Genomic DNA, 22573 nt, shown 5'->3' on the forward strand with positions numbered 1-22573 from the left:
ATTTTAATTATCAATAAATCAATATTTCCATAACAACCTGATAGACATTGTTATAGAATGAATGTGAGTGTCCCCCTCAAAATTCACACATTGAAGCCCAAACCCTAAGTGTGGCTCTGTTTGGAGACTGGGGTCTCTAAAGAAGTGATTGAGAGGTCATATATATACTCACTCTTTTTCAGATTCTTTTCCCATATAGGTTATTACAGAATATTGAGTAGAGTTCACTGTGCTATACAATAGGTCCTTATTAGTTATCTATTAATATTTTATATATAGTGGTGTGTATATGTTAACCCCAGTCTCCTAATTTATCACTTCCCACCACGTTGATACACTTTGCTGTACACCGAAACCAACAACATTGTGAATCAACTATACTCCAATAAAAATTTTTAAAAAAAATTAAATGAGGCCATAAGGATGGGGCACTAATTCAGTAGTGTCTTTATAAGAAGAGATAATACAGAGCTCTCTCTCTGTCTGTGCTCTCCCCCCCATCTCTCTCTCACTCTCAGCGTCCCCAGCCCCCGCTACAGGAGGACACAGGGAGAAGGCAGCTGTCTACAAGCCAGGAACAGCAGCCTTACCAGAAACCACCCTGCCAGAACCTTGATCTTAGACTTTCCAGCCTCCAGCCTGTGAGAAAATAAATTTCTATTGTCTAAGCCACCCAGGGTATGATGTTTTGTTATACCAAACAATTTGGTTGTTAATATCTTGCAGATATGAAGGTATGATAGTATACCATAATTGAATTTTTATAGTATACCATAATTCTAAACATTGGTCTAACACTTCTGTTCTGGCGGGACCGGTGTACATTTTTTGATGATATTAGGTAAAAAACATTAAAATAATTCATCCAAAATCATTGTGGCCTGATTCGGACAGACATCAGGAGAAATCAAGCGCAAGTAACCAGGTTGAGGCCATTCTCACTGGAGATGGACCAGATGCCTGTAACATCTCTGCTGTTAAACTTCAAGGTCAGAGATCCTGAAGCTTCACTGGGCTAGAAAGCAAGGGAACCCGGGCCAGCAGCTATTGTCCCCTCCCTTGTTCATCAAGGGTCGCCAGGTCCCCTCTCAGGAACACCAGGCAAAGGTGTGCTGGTGGGGCAGGTCGTGACCAGGCAGGTGGCCTGGTAGGAAGCTCCTGGTGGCTGCAGAGAACCTTGTCATCTCGGGCTCATCAAATCCACCTGACATTGTCTATAGACCACAGTCAGGCCAACTATGCCTTTTAGCAATTGTTTAGATTATTTTCTACCTGAACTGCTGTTCTTCTTAGGTGGTTATCTTTCACTCAATAGATATTTGCTGTGTAAGATGGTGCAGGAAATTAATTTAGAAAAAAATAAAGTCATAAAACTCAGACCTTCATGTAAAGGTATTTTCAGTCTGTCACGTAGTGGTCACATACACCACAGGTATGAAACCCCACAGAGAGTGATGGATGCTGTAGACAGACAGCACAGAGAGGGAAAGCCCAGTGTTTATTTATGTCTTTCTCTGGACCTCTTTGAGCAAATGTCACAGCCACTCTCCCTGTCCCAGAGGCTGGAATAATTCAAGTGCTGAGATGAATTCACAACACGGATGAAGGTAATTAGTCTTTCACTGTAGTCCACTTGGTATCAGGTGACTCTTCAAGATACTTGGAGGGCCGTGAGCCTCAGCACGAACTAATGTGAAAAAACCTCCTGCCATCTTAAGAAAAGTGCTCAAATGAGCCCATTTTTGAGGCTAATGTATTTCCTGTGTCTCACAGGTCCCCAGTGCAGACTCAGTGACATTAATGGTAGCTTTTATCCCCTTTTCCATTGTATACCACACATTGCTGTGACAGGTGATGAGGCCGAGCTCATTTTGTTTTCCCTATAGTTACATGCAGACGTACATCTGGTCCTTGTTATTTTGGTTTTGTTTTTAAATTAGAGAGGAGGCAATTTGTTTGACACTTTTTTTCCTTTTGCCTTCAATAATGGCTTTTTTTGTTTTAAGATACCCACACACAAAAAGTACCTTTTCCTGCTGCTCAGTGGAAATTATACTTTGAGGAAAAATCCCATGCAACAGAGGAGTTTCTCTGATATCCACATGGGGACAGAAACAGGGAGTTCGCGTTTATTATTGCCTCTTTCATGCAAGCCTCAGTATCTTCACGCAGGAAATTTACTGCCCGGGCCCTTTGGTTCTTAATCTTCTGCCTACCAGTCTTCTGGATGGGGTTCCTAAAACCCTCTGTAGAGATTCTTCCCTAACAACTGGCCCATATGGCTTGCTGAGCCTCCCTTGGACAGCTGCACCGGGTCTTCGATTTCCCTGACCTCCTCCTGTCCCAGCACATTCTTGGCCATGGTCCCTCAAAGGCTAACTTGGTCTACCCAAGCTATAAATTTGCAAATAATGCTGCACAATCGTGTGCCTGATTTTTATCAGCAATACTGTCACCAAAAGTGGGGTCCTGCTACTCGCCGCTCAAAAGCCAATAAAGAGGCAAGGTTGGTGGAAAGGAAAGTTTGCTTTATTTTGGATGCCGGCGACCAGAGGGAAGACAGACTCCTGTCCAAAGGCCGACTGCCTCTGCGCCCCAGACAATCAGGGGGCAAGAGCTTTTATAGGCGGAGAGAAGGGGCTACATGCAGAAACATCGCAGGCAGCTCTGACATTCATCTCAAAATTGGTCAGCAGTGGTCTGACCAGCTTCATCTTGATTGTTTTAAGTACAGTTAATTTTCAGTTCCAGGGTCGGTTTGTTCCCATTTCCTTGAGGTCAGTTCTCAAAACTGTGGCAGCTTATGTCATGGCTACAGCCTGGTCATCATGTAGTTAACTTCTTCCACCTGGTGGAGGTTTCAGCATCTACAAGACAACTCACAGGACATGGCTCAGAATATTATCTATAGCCCTTGAGGAGGAACTAAAGGTCCTTGACTTTGCTTAATGACTAAACTATTATTATTATTTAGTCTTGTTGGATTGTTCTCCTTTGCTTTTGTATTTTCTCACTTTTCTGATTAAACTTATTCTTCAGCTAAAGATTTTCCACAGACAGAAGGCAGGCTGAGGACATGGGGGGCAAGGACCATAGGGTCCTGCTCTGTTTCAATACCCGCAGTGACTCAGTGAACACGAGATCAATATTTGAAGTAGAGAAAATATGCACCAGTCACATACTTGTTAGTGTCATAAGTCACATTCCATGGAAACAAGACGTCGAGGCAGAGATTTGCTGCAGGAAGTTGATTGGGAAATGTTTTCAGAATCAACACCCCTGAGGGATGAAGGAAGTAGAATTGATCAGACAGAATGTGCTGGTTTTTTATTGCTGCTGTAACAAATGGCCTTTAAAATAAATATAGTTTTGCTTTTAAAATATAATATGTAACATATAAATTATCTGCCTAGAACCTCAGAACTAATTGTTGTTCAATAAATTGCAGCTATTATGATAGGACCTTGTGTGGTATAATCTCAATTGTTTACTTGGCTCTTTGGCTAAATAACTGTAACTTACAGGACAAGATACTGTATCACCCATCATTTTGTGCTTAGCTCCCAGAGCAGTACCTGGCATGAAGCAGTCTGCTTACTGCTTGTGATTGGGTAGTTGGTTGATCAAGTGGCTAACTGAATACAGGAATGAATGATACCATCTCCATTCCTAATTCCTTACTTAGGTCTCCTCTTACAAGTCTTCTATGATATCTTCTCAACAGGACTTTTGAAACTTATCTGCCCAAGTTCCCCATTCCAGCTGCACTGTCTCCTCATTTCCTCCAATCTAAAAATATTGTTATTTAATCTCAACCCACACCTTCTTTCGTATGTCTTCCCTCCTTCCCTCCCCATCCAAATCCACCCCAGGTATCAAGATCCAAGTTGAATCCCACCTGCCTATGAAGACGTCCCACCTGCCTGTGAAGACGTCCCACCTCACTGTTCTTGCCAGAGGTTTGTCAATTTTGAATTTTCATGTTCCTACACATCTGCGACTCTCATTTTGCACTCTGATATAATAACTTGTGCTGTTGTTTGTGTTTTATATTGTTAACCATAATGAGATCAGATGTTTCTAAGCTCTTTTAAGGCAGGAAGTACACCTCATATCTTCTTTCATCTATTCTAAGTTTTTTCCCCCACGTTTCAACAACTCTGAAATCAGAATGCATTTTGCAATCAATGGCAATTCAAATCATCTTGAATTGCAGTGTGTTCTTATCGAGAGTATTTGAGTTTTCTTCCGTCAGAAACTACCAATCTGAAACTACTTTAGATGAAACCTGTAGTGTATATTCAAACCTCAAAGATGTGAGAATACCAGCATCACATTTTCAAGTGAGTTTTTTTTCCTCCCTTGCCCACTGGTAAGATTGAAACATAAAACTTCCCTTGTCCTTTTCTTCCTGTCAGACTTACTCCTTGTTTACTCTTATACCAAGTTTACAGCCCTTGTCTCAACTTAATGGAGGATCTCCTACTACTTTTAGCACTCTTTCCTTTAGCTGAAAATAAAATAATAATCTACATCGCAAATGGTGGCACTTTAGAGTCAATTAAATATCATGCTACTTTCTATGCCCCTCAGTGCTTGACATAGTATCATTAGAAGATTAATATGTACATGCTAAATTGAATTAAAGTCACTCTGGAGGCTCTTTTTCTTCTTATTCTACAACCTACCTCTGTCGAATCCACTTCCTGTTGCTTATTTAACAACTTGGATGTTAGGTCATAAGCCCGAGTTGGTGTAGAGTAGCACAGGTTACTTCTGCAGGCTTTGAAATCAGGCTGCTGGGTTTGCATATCTTGGCCTTTTCTGCTTTCTAGCTCTCATACCTCAGATGTATAACTTAACCTCTTTAAACCTCAATTTGCTCATTTGCAAAATGGGGGTTACTGTGGTATTGCCAAGGAATGATGTGAGAATTAATTTAAAAAATCATGTAAAGTGTTCAGCCTAGTTCCAGGGTCAATGTAATGTTGGTTGACTCTTAGTATATTTTTAGTCAAGTAATACATAAACGTCCTCCATGTATATCAACAAAGATTATAATACATATTAAGATCTCACTATGTCTCAATCATATGTGCCTCAGGTTCTGCTTCTGAGAGTAGGAATAATAATAGTTCTGATCTTCTAGAGCTGTTGTGAGGATGAAGTGGAATAATACATTGAACACTCTGAGCCTTCTGCGTGGCACAAGTTGTTGGTACCTCCATCATGATCCCATTTCTTCCCCATCCCAGCTCTTTAAAATTGGTGCTATCATTACTGCCAGTTATAGACCCAGCGCTGGAATAAATTGTTCAAGTGCACACAGGTAGTATTGTCTGAGCCAGGATTCCAGCCCAAGCCTGACTGACATTGGAGTCTGAAGCCTCATCACTTCCACCTGCCAGTGGAAAGTAACTGTGAAATGTGCCCTTTAAGCCATTTCTGCTCAGCACAGACTCTAAGTGTGTGAACTCTCCATCAAACATGAACATTACGAAGAGGCATTGAAAGTGATGTGGAGTCATCTTTCTAGCTTGGAAATGGGTAAGGTTAAAAATATGGTTGTAATTTAAACTGAGAACATATGGAGATGATTTAAGTGTGAATTTAGCAAGTTGAAGGAAATAAGCAAGCAATAAAGGAAAAATTTTAGGTAGGACTTTCTGTATTTCTGAGCTTTTATAACAAGTAACCAGAAATCTCTTCACTTTGTCATCTCTAAAGCTGGGTCAGCTGCGTGCAATGTCAATTGTCTGAATTTCTCCATTTAAAGTGTCTTTTTATATTTTAAGAGTTCTGATAAAAGTCCAGCAGCCCCTTTTCAGTAAATGGGTGCTTTCCTTGCATGATTAAGTGGTCTCTTTATGCGCCTAGTACCTTCTAAGTAGACCAGAGAAGAATAAGCGCCTAGAAATTTCTTGTCCATCATGTCTTACCCTTATAATATTGGAGCACATTGGTAATTACCCTGTTAGAATTTATCAGGCAGTAGGAGACATTAGTAGATAATTATCAAGTTTTCTAATATCCTAAACTTCAGCATCAGCACAAAGCCTTTAAAAATGTCATTTTATAATTATTAATCTTGAAGAATGCTATACCTTCCTACAGAGAAACTGATATTTATATTTGGAGAATTAATGGCCTTTAATTTGCATACTATTCCCCATATAATTATTTAGGAAATCTGTAAATATAAGAACACTAGTTCACAGATAATTTGGGAATCTCATTTATCAAAGTTATTATTAAATATCAAATAAAGTTGTTTTAGTGTACAAAGTCACTAGCCATTACTTCCTGAAGTTACAGGTTTAGGATTTCTTTCATTCACTCAATATTAATTCACTTAACACATTTTGTTTGAGCACTTGAGATGTGCTAGGCCATGGGACATAACGGTGAAAAAGACAGACAAGGTTCCTTCTCAAATGATGTCTACCTTCTGATGGTGAGACACAGCCATTCAACAAAACAATCAGTAAGGAAATATGAGATGACAATAAATGCTCTGAAGAGTTAAAACAGGAAGGGGACCAGGGGGCAGCAATCGTTTATTACACGTTTACTGCCTGTTGTTAACGACCACGAAGAACCAACACAAGTAAACTGTAAACTTTGTCCCCTGAAAGCTTGTACTCTAGCAGTTTACTTGAGTATAAGCAATTTATGAACAATTTAAGAACAATTTATACATGGGTGTGAAGTGTCCCATGAGAAAATTGTGGATAAAGTTCAGAGAAGATAAATGTCAGAGAAATTGCTTCCAAAAATGAGGACAAGAAGAGGAAGCTTTATGGGAATGAAATGACCTTGAATGTGAATCTTGAAGGATGAGTAGGATTCCATAGGTTGATAATGAGAAGAGGATGAGAAGAGATTCAGTAAAATCAATGAGTGTGAGCCCAGTGACAGAGGAGAAGTGTTGAGAAGGGCAGGCAGTCTTGCTGGATGGAGTGTAGGGAGTCACTAGAGATTAATGGGGATGTAGCAGGACCACAGAGGAAATATCCTGAAATTCTGTTTGTATTGTTCCTCTTGGCTAGATTGTCAGTATAAGTTCCCTCTCCCAAGTTCAAATATTTCAAGGTTCAAATCAACAGATGGCTTCAATATATTCAAAAATATTTATTTAAGTGTCTAATCTAGAAAAGGCATCTCTCTTAGTGCCTGAAATGTCTCCTATTTTCTTCTCAACTCCTTTATAATTTACCTGTGATATTGCTGTTATACCTGTGCCATTATAATAGACCAGGTGTCAGTAAACTTTTTCTAAAGGGTGAGATATACCTATAAATATTTTAGACTTTGCAGGTCATATAGTCTCTGTCACAACTACTTGACTTTGTTTTCATAGCATGAAAGAAGCCATAGAGAGTACATAAATAAATAGGTGTAGCCGTGTTCCAATACAACTTTATTCATAAAGTAGGCAGCTGGTCTGCCAATCTCTGAAATAGACTGTAAACTTGTGAAGACAGAATCTATGTCTGTTCTCTTACCGTGCAGTGATTTTATACTGTGGATACATTACAAATATTTGTAAATTGAATAAAGTCATACTTCACATCACCTTTTAAGGAACTGTTAGCAGTGTCTTCTGAACTCTTTCCACTTAAACAGAATAACCAATCACCAAAGAGCTGATTAAATGAGTACACTGTTGATCCAGCTTGTTTATTAAAATCAGCTAAGTAACTAGACCCAATACTTTGTAGCTCACTCATTTCTGACATGTTAACCATAATTATCAGTGTAACTGCAAGATAATTCAACTATTTATTCAAAAAACATTTTATAATTAGTTGACTCAAATGGTACATGCTTTTGTTTTCCTATTCATTCAGACAAAAGAAATTTGGAAAATAATTAATTTTGTACTATCATATCATCACAATATACAAATTTTTGCATAAAATTTATTTAATAAATGTGTCAAAATTCTGCTTAATAATACTGGTAGAGGATGGGAGACTGGGGCCAGAGCCACAGAAACTAAAGCGTAGATTGAGGAAGCAGAGAGACATCAGAGAGGCAGATGTTCCCGAAAGGCATATTGAGAGATCCCAGGAAGGGACCACAGGTTCAGAAGCCATTCTGACCAGCCAGGACTGGGCAAGGACACGTGTCAGATATGCTATTGTCCAGGCAGACAGTAGAAAATAGATCAGAACCAGAAGCTACCAGGCTTTTTTCTACATTTGGATCTTTTATGTCCCTCTTATGAGAAAAGCACAATAACAACTATCAGCTTTAAAGAAGAAAGAGAAAGGCGGGAAAACAAGGATTTAAAAAATGACATGGTTTAGCTTTGCAAAACTTTAAGTCTGCCACTGCAGCATGTGGCAAGAAAATAAAATGTTCTAATGCAGTTTCCTTTGCCCTCTTCTCTGTAATATAACCCTGACAACTGATCAGTCTGGGTCCATAATTTGAGTGACGTTTCCATCACTGCACTTACCTGTGAGAGAGTGGATTCTAGAACAGTTAGACTGCTCAGGAAGTGAGTCCTTGTATTGCGACACCATGACAGGACAGGAGGCATGTGGACTTTAGACCTAAATAAACAGAGATGGTCCAAATAAAGGCTCCTGTCTGTTGACAACTCTGTGTCTTGCAGAGGAATAATGAGAAACCAGGGGCTGTTGATTAAAGATTAAGTTGTGCTACTCTCTCACTATGTCCCAGCCTCCCCTTCCCCCCGTGTCCTCAAGTCTGTTCTCTACATCTGCATCTTTATTCCTGCCCTGTTGCTAGGTTCATCAGTACCATTTTTCTAGATTCCATATATATATGTGTTAGCATACGGTATTGATTTTTCTCTTTCTGACTTACTTCACTCTGTATGACAGACTCTAGACCCATCCATCTCACTATAAATAACTTGATTTTGTACCTTTTTATGGCTGAGTGATATTGCATTGTATATATGTGCCACTATATATACTACCAAATGTAAAATAGATAGCTAGTGGGAAGCTGCTGCATAGCACAGGGAGATCAGCTCCGTGCTTTGTGACGAATTAGAGGGGTAGGATCCAGAGGGTGGGAGGGAGGCTCAAGAGGGAGGGAATGTGGGGATATATGTATAAATATAGGTGATTCACTTTGTGGTACAACAGAAACTAACTCAACATTGTAAAGCAATTATACTCCAATAAAGGTGTATTTAAAAAAACAAAAAGACTAAGATGTGACAGCCTGAAGTTCTCTTTGAAGCCTACAGAAGCTGTTATCCCCATCAGAGACAAGCAATGAGCAGATCTAACAGAATCAGCTGCAGAGATACATGCCCTGTCGAGGCTGGTTTCATTTTGGTAAAGGACCTTGATGGGAATCGTGGAGTCTTGAAACATGGAATGAGGTTAATGGATGACTCCTGAAAGCTCCCCGAAGCCTCAGAGTTTGCAGGCATACAGATTGATTTTAAATTAATTAATTGGTTCCTTTAATTAACTAAAGAATCCCTATCAAACTCCCAGCTGCTTTTTGCAGAAATAAACAAACCGATCCTAAAATTCATATGGAAACGCTAGGGCTCCAGAGTAACCAAAAGAATCTTGAAAAGAAAACCAAAGTTGGAGGACTTGTACTTCTCAATTTCAAAACTTATTAAAAAGTCACAATAATAAAGACAACATAGTACTGGCACAAAGGTAGACATTCAGATCGATAAAATAGAATTGAGAGTCCAGAGACAATTATATTCATGGCCAATTGACTTTTGGCAAGGGTACCAAGACAATTCAATGGGAGGAGAATAGTTTTTCAATAAAATGTGCTGTGACAAATGAATCTCCACATGCAGAAGAATGAAGTTGGGCCCTGTATTGATGTCCTACTGTTGCCAAAACAAATTACCACAGACACAGTGGCTCAAGCAACAAAAAATTTATTCTCTTATGGTTCTTTACATTAGAAGTCAGGTGGACTCACTGTGCTAAAATCAAGGTGTTGGCAGAGCTGTGTTTCTTTCTAGAGGCTCTAGGAAAAATAAATTTCCTTGGCTTTTCCAGCTGTTAGAGACCACGCCATCCCTGGGCTCCCTCCCCCATCTTCAAAGCCCGTAATGCTGCATCTCTGTTTTTCTGTATTTCACATCTTCTTCTCTCTTACCTCTTCTGCCTCCTTCTTCTATTTTCAAGGACCTTTGTAATTACATTGGGCCCACTTGGATATTTTAAAATCACTATTTTAAAGTCATCTGATTAGCAACCTTATTTCCATTTACAATTTTAATTCCCTGGAACCTTTGCCATGTAAAATAACGTATTCACAGGTTTCAAGGATTAGGTTGTAGGTGTACTTACATTGGCTATTATTCTACTTACCGCAAGTATCTTTCTTACATCATACCAAAAGTTAAAGCAAAATGGATGGTAGATTTAAAAGTAAGAGTTAAAACTGTACACCTCTTAGAATAAAGTGTAGTAGTGTATATTTATGATCTTAGGTTAGGCAACCGTTTCTTAGATATGACAGGAAAAACAAAAGTAACAAAAGAAATGAATGTTTCACTACACAAAATGAAAAACTTTTGTGGCTCAAATAATGAAAAAGTAACCCTCGGAATGGGAAAAAATATTTTCAAATAATGTATCTGATAAGTGTTTCATTTTAGAATATATGAAGAACTCTTACAACTCAATAAGAAAAATGCAAACAACCTAATTTAAAAAAACGGGTGAAGGATTTCAGCAGACATTTTTTCAAGTAAGATATACTAATGTTCAATAAGCTCATAAAAAGATATCAAATCATTAACCTTCATAGAAATTCATGTATAAACCACAAGATACCGCTTCACATCCTCTAAAATGACTAAAATTAGAAAGACAGACAATAAAAACTGTTGCCATGATGGTGACATTGGAAATCTTCTACATCACTGATAGAAATGTCAAAAGGTTCAGCCACTTTGAAAATGTTTGGCAATTCCTCAAAATGATAAACATGGAGTTACTACATGGCTTAGTAATTCTACTCGTAGATATAGATCCAAGAATAATAAAAACATATATCCATAGAAAAACTTATACATGAATACTCAAAGCAATATTGCTTGTAATAGCTGAAAAACGGAAACAACCCAAATGTCTGTGAGTGGATGAATGGATAAATAAAATGTGGTATATCCATGCAGTAAAATATTATTCAAAAATTAAAAAGCAAGGAAGTACTAATGCATACTACAACATGGATAAATCTTACAATCATTATGCTAAGTGAAAGAAGCCAGGTACAAAAGACCACATATTTTATGATATCATTTATATGAAATGTCCAGAATAAGCAAGTCTGTAGAGTCAGAAAGAAGGTGAGTGGTTTTGTAAGCTAGGGGACTAGTGGGGAGTGGGCAGTGACTGCTGATAGATATGGACTTTCTTTCGGGGATCATGAAAAGGTTCTAAAACTAGATTGTGGTGATGGTTGCACAATATAATGAAGCCTACTCATATACTTTAAATGGGTGAATTTTATGCTATATGAATTATGTCACAATAAAGCTATTTAAAAAAATAACAAAAGAACAAGTACATTAAAATTAAAAAGTAAATAATACAAAAAAGAGGTTTGGTAGATGTTAGAAAGAAGACTCTGGCCATTCTTTAACATAACTGTTAATAATTCCAATAACATACATCTGGGAAGAAACTCACTGTATGTGTAGGAAACATATCTAATGAGAAAAACCCGAAGAATGGAGAATGCTAGCGTGAAATGTTACTTTAGTTTTCTAGTCATTCCAAATACCATTCCTATTTATTATTGTTATTCTAATAACTAAGTAGCAATAAGTACATATTAGTTAATCATCTTTTAGAAAATGACTGCTGTATGCTGTGTTAATTAAGAAATTCACAGAGTCTGCTTAAAGCGAAAGCCTGGTTCCATGATATACTAATTCTATCATTGTTTCACTACACAAAATTACACTCACCTTTACCTCACTAATCTCAGTTCCCTCATCTGTGAAGTAGGTATAACAATAGTATCTACTTCACAGGTTTATTTTAAGAATTAAATGAGCAAACCACATAAAATATTTAAAAGAGAATTTGGCACATAGTCAGGTTTGTATAAGCAACTAGCATTATTTTCTCATCAGTTACCTTATTTTATTAGGGTAGCAATGGTTTTCTAGCCAAAATATTATTTTCTGACATTTAACAAAACGTTATTTTTGGTCACATATGACGAATCTACTTTTAGTGTTCAATTGTCTTACTGAACATTCTCCCAATCACCCAACATTAAAGACCCTGTTTTTGAGGAAGCGGCATTTTGACAGGGGATGAGAAATCACTGGAGTAGAGAGACCGCATCCTCAGTTCCTTAGCGATGAATGTCGGCACTGTCGATGTACAGTAGAAACCAAATGTTGCTTCCCTTTTAATTTGATGTGATTAATACTAAGAAATTATTTCAGCAGGTAGAATATAAAAGAAAACTGGAAAGGCATTTCATCTTGACATAAAGTTGGCTTTGGACTCTTAAGAAGCAGATTGCACACTTGATTCACACAGACATTCAGCGGAGAGCCTGGAGAGGAAATCGTATCGTGGCTCTGGGGCAACCAACACGAAGCTTGCACTGCATCTTGACGGACTCAGAACACCAAATAAATAAAACATGTGAGCTGAATGCCAACTACTCCAACCTCCATGGCTGATATTTAGAACATTTGATATAAAGGGCAAGTGATCTGTACCACATATTAGGCACTACATTTTTACTGTCTCAATTTAAAATTATTATCTCAAGAGTGCTCAAAGCACAAGGCATTTCAAAGTGCTATATTCAAGTGGGAAGAATGCTCTCTATATATTAAAAGACATTTGAAAATTAGAACTTAAAAATATCCTCTACTTAGCCACATTTTAAAATGGAATTGCAATAGTTTTACGTAGGACTTTAAGAGAGAATTGTGCTTCTCTAAGCTATTGCCTTTCTTTCCGAGCTAGCAAGGAGGAGACGGGAATTGTGAGAGCTGATCTGCACTATACAGTTTTTGCACCAGATAGCAGTGTATATTCTGAGTAGCACTGGTATAAACAAACACCGCGGCATTTTAGAATTATCCCACCAAAGGAGACAGAGAGAGCGAGCTGGGTGTTTACCTGCAGCTCCCGAGGGCTACCGGTTATAGGGAGATAAGGAGGATCTGGTGATGTTAATTTCCTGGCACTTCCATTCTGCTGTGTTTATTCAAGCATCCCAGTTTATTCCGGCAGTCCAGTCCTCAGGGGCTCCTGGAAAAGCTCTCGGACCCAGAAGGACAGAGCACACGGGAAGGATGGGATGGTGGACTTTGCGGATAGTGAGCACCTGTTACAGGCTCGTTGCTGGTGGGCAGGGGGGATCTCTCTGTGCCCGTGTGCAGAGCAAGAGAGTTACTGACTCTGGAAACAGTGTTCAATGACAGATGGACTCAGCTCCTCCCGGCATCATTGTGAGGCACGTTCTCCACCGCCCTCCTGGGGTAAGTGTGCTGCACCTCCTCCTCCTAATCTGTCATGACCGTGATTCCAGTTAAAAGTACAGGATTTAAATAGTTGGTGGACAAGAGCTATGCAAGGGCATGGCTTAAACACTCCGCTTGCTGCTTGAGTTGTGCACGTGATTTTAAAGGTTTCCATGTGCAGGACAAAGCACTACAGAGGATTTTCCTTTCCTCCCAGGTTTACTTTTCAACCATATACCCTAAATAAACAAACTATCTGTTCAGGGAACAAAAAACCCTTAGCAAATGCATTACATTTGTGCTTTTTATATTTAACATATTTTCTTTGTTAGTTAGACATAAAATATACCACCTACACTTTCTACTTATAATTACATATCTAGCTAGATCTAGAATTAAAGGAAGAAAAAATTCTAGATGCAAGGGAGTTTACCCCAGCACTTAAACACCATCTAACATATTTGCTTTTGTTTGTTTATTTCTTTTTTAAAAGTCTCCTGGAAGGTTATATTTCTCTCCTGTTGCTACAGCTCAAGGTGTCCTGGTCACACACACAGAGCAGATCCCCAGTGCTATGGAAAGTTCAAAAGCCTCTGTTAGCCTATCTGTACAAACCCCAAAGCTTTTTGGTGTTAACAGTTAACATGAGTTTAAATTAGGAACTGCGTCTCCTTTGCAGCACGTTTAACCATGTTAAAATAGTAAGAGTATGGGCTTCCCTGGTGGCTCAGTGGTTAAGAATCCACCTGCCAATGCATGGGACACAGGTTCGATTCCTGGGCTGGGAAGATCGCATACGCCGTGAAGCAGCTAAGCCCGTGCACCACAACTACTGAGCCTGCTCTCTAGAGCCCGGGAGCCACAACTACTGAGTCCATGCATCACAACTACTGGAGCCCACGTACCTAGAGCCCATGCTCCTCAACAAGAGAAGCCACCGCAGTGAGAAACCTGTGTACCACAACGAAGAGTAGCCCCCACTCGCCACAAATAGAGAAAGCCTGAGTGCAGCAACAAAGACCCAATGCAGCCAAAAATAAATAAATAAATAATAAAATAAATCTTAAAAAAAAAATAGTAACAGTAGTACCAGAATGTTAAAGAAGAGTGATTTAACGTTTGTCCATCATTTTTTCCACTGCCTTTTGAAGCAATAATAATTTTCACGGCCTACCTTCCCTAGAAAACAAAGCCTGAGGCACAACTTCATAGGCAAACCTGTTTTGAGGGGACTTCAATCTCAGGGAAGCAGAGTTCACTGGAGTAAGGCCACAGAGGAGGGAGGGTGAACAGAGAGAGCGCGGTACTTAATGACAAGGCTTGGTGACAAGGGGAGTGTTTGCTCTTGTCCTCAGACAGAGTATAGGAAACTGCACTGTTTTCAGACTGTGTTCAAGAGGATGTTAGAGGAATTATCCGCTGCTTCCACCTCCTGTTGGTCGAGCTCTCCTGGGAAGCAGTAACTTCTCTGTACCTCCTGTCCAATCAGATCCTTCAGAGCCTGCAGCCTCCACAGCATCAAGGATGCTCCCGTGGAGGAGCCGAGAGAGCGCACTGTCAGGGCCCTTGAGAGTGTGAGTGCCGGGGGTTAGGAGCAGCTGCCCTAGAACACACCCTGGCCTGCAGGGCGATGGCTGCCCCAGCAGTAAAAAGGCCACACCCGTGACAGCAGGACTACCTACTGCCAGGGCCTCTCCGCCCAGAAAGCAAAGCTCATGCCTTAGTCCGGGGTGGAGCACCTACAGACTCGAGCATAGTATAGGCCTAGCTCCCTGTTGTCTTCAGGAGCACACTTACAACCATTGTCAAGTTCATCTGTAAGGCACAGTGTATTGTTATTGAGAGAGACCAGGAAGAAATACATTAATTTATAATTTAGTAAAGAAATCAATAACCCACTCCTGGAAATCAATCTGAAAACTCTATAGGTCAACATATTTTCAATATTACCTCTAGAAAAGCAGGGGAGACATGTAAAGGTGTAAACAATTGACCATAAGGAATTAGTTAAATAAATGGTGATGCATGTCCTTGAGAGATTATTATCTCATATTACTTCATTTTTAAAAGGACAGTTATTTTTAAATATTGCAAAATGGAGAAAATACTAATGACATGATGTTAAGTTAGAGAAGCAGAATGCAACACTTCCAAATTGTGATTCAAAATTGTGTTGGTCAGGAGAGGCTAACTCACCAACAGTAAGAAACAACCTAAACATTTCAATGGTTTAAGACAATAAAAGCTTGTTTACTGTTTACAATTAGTCTGCTGCATGTCCGGGATGTTCTCGTGGCCGCTGTCCCATGTATTGCCCATCATTCTTGATCCCATTTTATTCTCCATCTTTGATAGAGTAGGGATGAATGACATCCTTCTCTGAACCACCAGGCTATCCAGTCTCTAGAGTTTCTGCCTGTTCCGTAAACATACGACTATTCACGATCAGAAATCATCAGACATGTCAAGGTCAAACATCAGGCAAACCAGCATCTAGAGAACAAGCAAAAAGAAAGGAGGTCTCGCCCTGGAAATGACTCACAGTAGTACATGGGTGGGGGAGCCTGGCTCAGCCTGAGCTCATCTGCTCAGACGCAGAGTGACTGCTGAGATGGGCTTGGAATGCCTGTCCGTGTGCCTCACCCATCACCCTGACAGCACAACTACAATTTGTCTGACTCCAGGTCGCAGTTCATCTTATGCTATCAATTTCAGTCCTGGTGCTAATATTACTCATGAGAGTCCAAGAGGGTTGGATCTCAGATCATTTGATGACAATTGTTAGCTTACTGCAGCACAAACACTTTGTGGAGTTGGGGGCACTTGACTGAAAATCTCTTGCTCCAGCCCAAGAAGGCTATACTTTGAGTTTATTTCTCACAGACAGCACTTCTTCAGATCCCACTTGGATGCCTGTTTTGCTAGAAAAGGTAATTTATTCTAGTTATTCAGGATTGAAACTCAAAATTTATGCACCATTGGTAATTTCATATGGATATAAGAAAAGTTTTCTGAGAATCTTTTTTTCCAAGAATCTTGTGGAGTATTAAACACTAAAATGGGTTTCTGAAGAAAATGGTAGGATATCTCCATGCCAAGTTCCTTGGTTCTCCTGGAGCCAGGGGAACTGAATGTAGTTGCTTCTCAAGGTGCTTCCCAAGCCTGAGATTTTATGATAGGGACCATAAAATCAATATGCTAAGCTGAAGGAAATTACATCTTACCAGTTGTGAAGAAAAATTGACACTATTCTAGATTAGTGTTTATCATGCAGTAAGCAAGTGTTGCTTCCTTAGCAAAGAAATGTACCCAGGTTCTTTGATTGCAAAGACTGCAGAAATGCAGCACCCTTGGAAAAAAGTTTAAGTACATGGAGCATTTAGTAGAACATTAAATGTGGCAAAGATGGGGAAATTCTTTCCTTAAAGGACATCATAGCAAATTCTAGGTATAATTCTAATTACGTCCTTGTTTAATAGCAAAACTATAGTTAAAAGATCATTCAACGAGTCAGAGCTAAATTAATACTATAAAAGAGCATGAATATATAAATAGATTGGCAAATATCATGCCATATTGTTTTTTTAACAAAATTAAATTATACTCAAAATAATTCAATGATAAGGTAGAATGTCAAATTAGTATAAAGGAATCAACAGCCTCTGATACAGAAATAATAGCCAGTTAGAAGATATAATATTGGAGCAAGTTCCATTTCCAATAGCAAAATAAAGTGTAAAATGCTTATAAACTGAACAAGAAATTTTCAAAACCTATGTAAGGAAAACTTTATAAACACCCCTAAAGTAGACAAAAGGAGACTTGAACAAACAGGAAAGCATCCTTTGCTCTTGAGATAGAATGACTTAATACATAGTTAAGATGTTATTTCTCCCTCAATTGATTTATAAAATCAAGGTGATCAAAAGAGAAATAAATAACAGGCATTTTCCTGGAGACACAGAGGTCAATACCAAAGTTCATAATGAAAAATAAAATGCAAGAATAGCTATGATGACACTGAAAAAGAAAAACTATGAGGAAGTGTATCCCACATGAAGACACACTTAGAAGCCCCCACAGTTAAAACAGTGTGGTACTGGCACTGAGTAAACTGATGGACCTGTGGACTAGAACACAATCTAAAAACTGACCCAGCAACCAATGGAGAAGTAAAAAATGATAAAGACAGTATCTCAACATCACCAGGGCAAAAAAGTTTTAAAAGCCATTTGGAAGAAGATTAAATTGGACTCATAACTCACCCTGTATACAATAATCAATCCCAACTGATCTGAGTTATAGCAGTTGCCTGGGGGAAGAACCAAGGACGAAGCTTTCTGGGAGAGGAGATAGAAAGTGCAAAGTGTGCAGACGCGAAGCCACATGACTTTGCATGAGGTATTAGTAAGCCCACAAACACCAGCAAATAACCAGAGTTCTAGGAAGTCTGAGGCAACAGAACTGATCGTGTGCTCCTCTTGGACTCTAGGTCAATGCCACTCAGTCCTGGCCCATCACCCACATTTCAGCCTTGACCCAGAGGCTTGCTTGGATGCACATGCCCTGTTGAGCAAGAAAGAGTGCCTAGGAATATGGCAAGTTTGGGGGAAAAAGAGATGTATTCTTTATTAGCACAAAAAGAAAATTCTAATTTTGGATAGATTGATGATAGGTAGGTAGGTAGATGGGTAGACAGACAGACAGATAATGGATAGGTGGACGGAAAGAGAAACACAAAAACACATATACACACTCACATAGACACACACACAATCAACAATAAACACTTTGCAAATACCCTCCAGTCTGTATTTAGGTTTTGCCAGCTTCTGTTTTACTTTGAGACTCCCCTTGATATGTATTTAATACAACTTTATTTACATAAACATTTACAGAATAGGAGGATTACACCATACAATATGACCCAGATCCTGCATTTTTGGATTCTTGGCTCACTTTGAAAGTTCAGTGATATTAGTGGTCCACCTAGGAGTCTTAATACATGGAAACCAGTTTTTAAGCATGTTTCACAGACACTGATGAAATGATATAATGCCTGGAAATTGTTTCAAAATAATCCAGGTGGTGAAGAAAGTAGGTGGTGTTATAAATGAAACAAGATTGGCCATGAGTTGATAACTGTTGGAGCTGGGTGATAGGTAACATGGGACTTTATTTTCCTATTCTTTCTGCTTGAATATCTGCTTGACATTTTTAACAATAAACACCTTTTTAATGAAGAGACACATGTTCTATAAAATTGAAAAAAAAACGTTGTCCCATGAACTGTGTTTTTATTCAAATGCTTCATGGGTGTACATGGCCCTGGTAGAGCATAATGAAGAGGCAAAGTTCTCTCTTGTTACAGAAAACACTATATCGTTCTTTGATGCCAGTGTGTACCTTATCCACTTTGACCTCTGAATTGTAAGAGGTAGCACCCTGGTCTGTAGGGCTTGGTTCAAACTCCACAGCTCAGAGTTTTATTTGAAAATTGCAATTATAAAGTATGTATGTCCTCTGAGGAAACAAAGTGAATTGTACAGGTTGATTGCAATAGGGGAGCACACCTGAGACGTGCTAAATGTGTACTTGAGACATTCTTTCCTGTGCCAAACCTCCTGACATGTGCTGAAGAACAGAGACACCTCAGAACATCTTCTCACTGCTTTCACCCTCTGCCCAGAAATGGTCCCCTGCTGGGCATTGAGGGTCAAGCTGACGGACGCGGCTGAGCTGGCAGAGTTCTTCTATGCTGGTCCGCTTTCCAAACACCGCTGCCAGTTCCCCCTGAATGCACAATGAACCTTCCTTCCCTACTCTTGGCCACATTGGCAAAGAAAATTCTTCTTCTCATGTTCACCCATCATCTTTTAAATCTTTTAAAAAATTTCTATTGATGATGCCACTCTGCTCATTTTGAAAACATGAAGATGAAACAGCATCTCGTTTTTAATAAAATGCTCATTGAGTAAGTTTCATCCTGTGTCTGAAAGCCTGTTAGAGAAATTTAAAAGGTAAAATATCCTCCCTGTGTTGTTACTGACATCAAGATAATTATTGTTTAAAAATTCTCCCAGTCTTTGAGTTGGTGGCGATGGTTCCCTTGGAGGCCCACACTGGTTTTCCTGGCCTGTGAGAGTGCTGGGTCCCACACTCTGCTCCCAGACTCTGCACTTCAGAACACTTCTCACCACGCTGCTGAAACAATAATCGTGTGTTTGTGCTAAAGCACAAGAAAAAGGACCCTGTAGGACCTGGGGTCCATCTGTCAGGTGTTCCAGCTCCCTCATCCAATATTTCTGCTGTTACACCTCCCACTGGCTGCTAGAAATTTACAGCTGAGCGAGAATAACTTTTGCTTTGGTCTATGGAGTCTTCTCACAATAAACAGGTCACTTTATTTTTCAAAATTGTGTGAGGACTTCCTAGGTGGCGCAGGGGTAAAGAATCCGCCTGCCAATGCAGGGGACACGGGTTCGAGCCCTGCCCTGGGAAGATTCCACATGCCATGGAGCAACTAAGCCCATATGCCACAACTACAAAAAAAAAAAAAAAATTGTGTGATAGTCTCATCAATTTAAGTTACATGAAGTCAAAAGACTTCATTAAAAAAACCTCATATCTAAATACCCACAGTACATATAATTCAGCTGATTTTAGAGTCTTTACCCAGGGTAAGGCAATGACAACAGAAAAGATACAGCTGTTCCTTGTCTGACCTCTACTGTTTGCCACAAGTAAGCGTAGCGTCAGAAAATACCGAAGGAAAAATTCGGCCGTCACTTTTTTTAAAATGGTGTTTTGTTTCATTCAAACCAAGAATTTAAAAAGTATTCCAGAATAATATTTCACCTTCACAGAACTGTATGCTAAGCACACAAACATAAATGTAAAAGGAGCCTTAGATATTTTCAAATTCAGCCTTTGCATCAGATTGAAGGGAAATCTGAGAAAGATTCTTTTTGAGGTCACGCGCACAGTTTGAATGGGTTTCCGGGGCCCCCCTTCTTTCTCCCTGACTCCACTGGTTTCTAATTTGTTCTACAAGAGCGAAAAGATAATCTCTGGGTTTTCAAACCCTCCCACCACTACCTAACTAACACCTTGAATAGCATCACCACCATCACCAGGACAACCAATGACATCCCCCAGGACCTCTCCCCTTCCTGAGAAAGTGCTGTCCCCTCCCTGAGGCCGTGAGGACAAATAGACATTACTCAAGCAAGGTGAAAGAGATAGGCACAGAATTCTATCTATCTTAGCCCAGCCTTAGTGCACAATTTTCTGCTTTCCTTATGTTGAACTGAGGTAACTGCTTAGTAATGGTCCACCCCAACCACAATTTACATGGCCTTCCTCTTTGAGGTAGAGTTTCTTACAGTTCAACCAATTATGTTTTCTTTGCCGTTTTCTCTGCTTGTGGATAATCTCTTCTCATAGTTGGAAGCCTTCTAATGATTTGCATGGAAAGCCACACTATATGAAATTATCAACCAGTGGCTTATGTTTTTCTCCATGACTTCAGAGACATAAAGGGAGCACATGTTCCATTGCTTTTGCTTGTTTCTTTGTTCGTGGTTCTTTGCTGGATTTTTTCCCATATGACATGCAGCATCCACTACTGTTGGCCTCTTTGCCCCTTCAGACTTCATACCATCCTCAGTTTAATTCCCCACATCTGCTTTCTTAAAACACACTTTATTCCAATATTCCTCCTCTTCACTGGATGTTGAACTCAGCCTGTTCATAGATGTTTTCCCAAAGGTGTGTGTCTAGTTTTAGATCTTCAAATAACTAACTTCCTTTCCAAATTAATAAGAATATTTGTCCTAATTAATTTCTCTAATTCTAAACCAGGAAATTATCTCTCCAGTGTTTCAAAATACTTTCAACAAGACATGACCTTTCAGATTGGTAGTTTAGCAGAAGTCTACATAGCTAGTGGCCCAATTACACTCAGTTCTTTCATTGGGAATATTGCTAAGTGGCTCAAAGAAGGTCATGCTTGAAGATAGGATAATTATTAATCTCTGCTCTCTTACATCTCTGTCTACTAGACTGAATATTTGGAATAGAAAAGGTTTTTTAAAAAATAATGAAAACTACTTTTACTAAAACTCTTCATATACTTTGCAGGATATATGCACATTTAAGTTTGTCTGCTGTGTTTTGAAGTCTGTTAGGATCAAAAGCAGTAAATAGATGCTAGGAGTAAACATATCAAGAGGAGACCTACTTCTTAACCATGTACCATACTGGACTCTAACATCTCTGTCCCGGTCTCAGCACCACTGTCACCCCTCCTGCCCATACTATCTGGGTTTCCTGATCCAGCCTGTGGCCCAATCCCCCATCAATTGTATGAGCTCCTCCAATGGAATTCTGATACATCCCTCTTTTTGCTCAAAGATAATCCTGTTGATTACCTCCAAAAACCCTACCTGATACAGAAATTATTTTTTAAAGAGTGAGTTGTAGACAACAGGTTCTCAAAGAAATAGGAAGAAATTTGGAACTAGTCATCTGTTTAAATATAAAGCAGAAGGCAGTGAAATTCCCAATAACAAACCCACAGGGGAATGTAGAACTTCATAAAGTGGCTACAAAAACTACAGTCCCCCCAAATCAAGTTCTTTTGAGGGAAAGGCTTTGGGAGGCTGGACTGCTGATGGCCTGAAGAGAGCATGAAAAATGTTAGGACCTCAGACTTTCAAAAGTCGAGCAGTAGCATTTAAGTAAAAAGAGCGGAGTGGACGTGGGCATCCTAGTAAACAGCAGAGGCAGCACAGCAGCACTGATGACGGTCAGCTGAGCAAGGATTTCCTGGAACCCACATACACAAGCAGCCCAAAAAGGTCCTGCTTTGCTTGTAGGACCATCATATATCGGTTTGTTAGTTTAAAGACTTTTACTGCTCATTTAATGAGAAATGATCTGCTTTGAAATTACGGCAGAGAAAAACTTAATCCTAGCCTTCCCTGAGTAACCAACCATTATCATCAACTTGAACATAGAAGAGTTTTATTGCCAGTGATTAAATCATGAGTGCATCTGTACTATAAAGACTATGGAGGAACTTTCACATTTATTCTGTGACTT

General features: G+C 39.4%; 1 long non-coding RNA gene across 2 annotated transcripts; it reads right to left on the reverse strand.

Annotated features, from left to right (window-relative positions):
• Positions 1-2514: 2514 nt before the first annotated feature.
• Positions 2515-17812, reverse strand: LOC130853883 (uncharacterized). 2 transcript variants are annotated; one of them, XR_009053895.1, is made up of 5 exons: positions 17734-17812; positions 15730-15961; positions 8465-8561; positions 3183-3279; positions 2515-2867 (listed from the first exon to the last, which is right to left on the reverse strand). It is a non-coding gene; the product is annotated as an uncharacterized LOC130853883 (long non-coding RNA). The 2 variants fall into 2 exon arrangements; XR_009053896.1 differs by having other exon boundaries at positions 15723-15961.
• Between the last annotated feature and the right edge of the window lie 4761 nt (positions 17813-22573).

Source organism: Hippopotamus amphibius, chromosome 5, assembly GCF_030028045.1.
Source record: "Hippopotamus amphibius kiboko isolate mHipAmp2 chromosome 5, mHipAmp2.hap2, whole genome shotgun sequence".
Classification (NCBI taxonomy): domain Eukaryota; kingdom Metazoa; phylum Chordata; class Mammalia; order Artiodactyla; family Hippopotamidae; genus Hippopotamus; species Hippopotamus amphibius.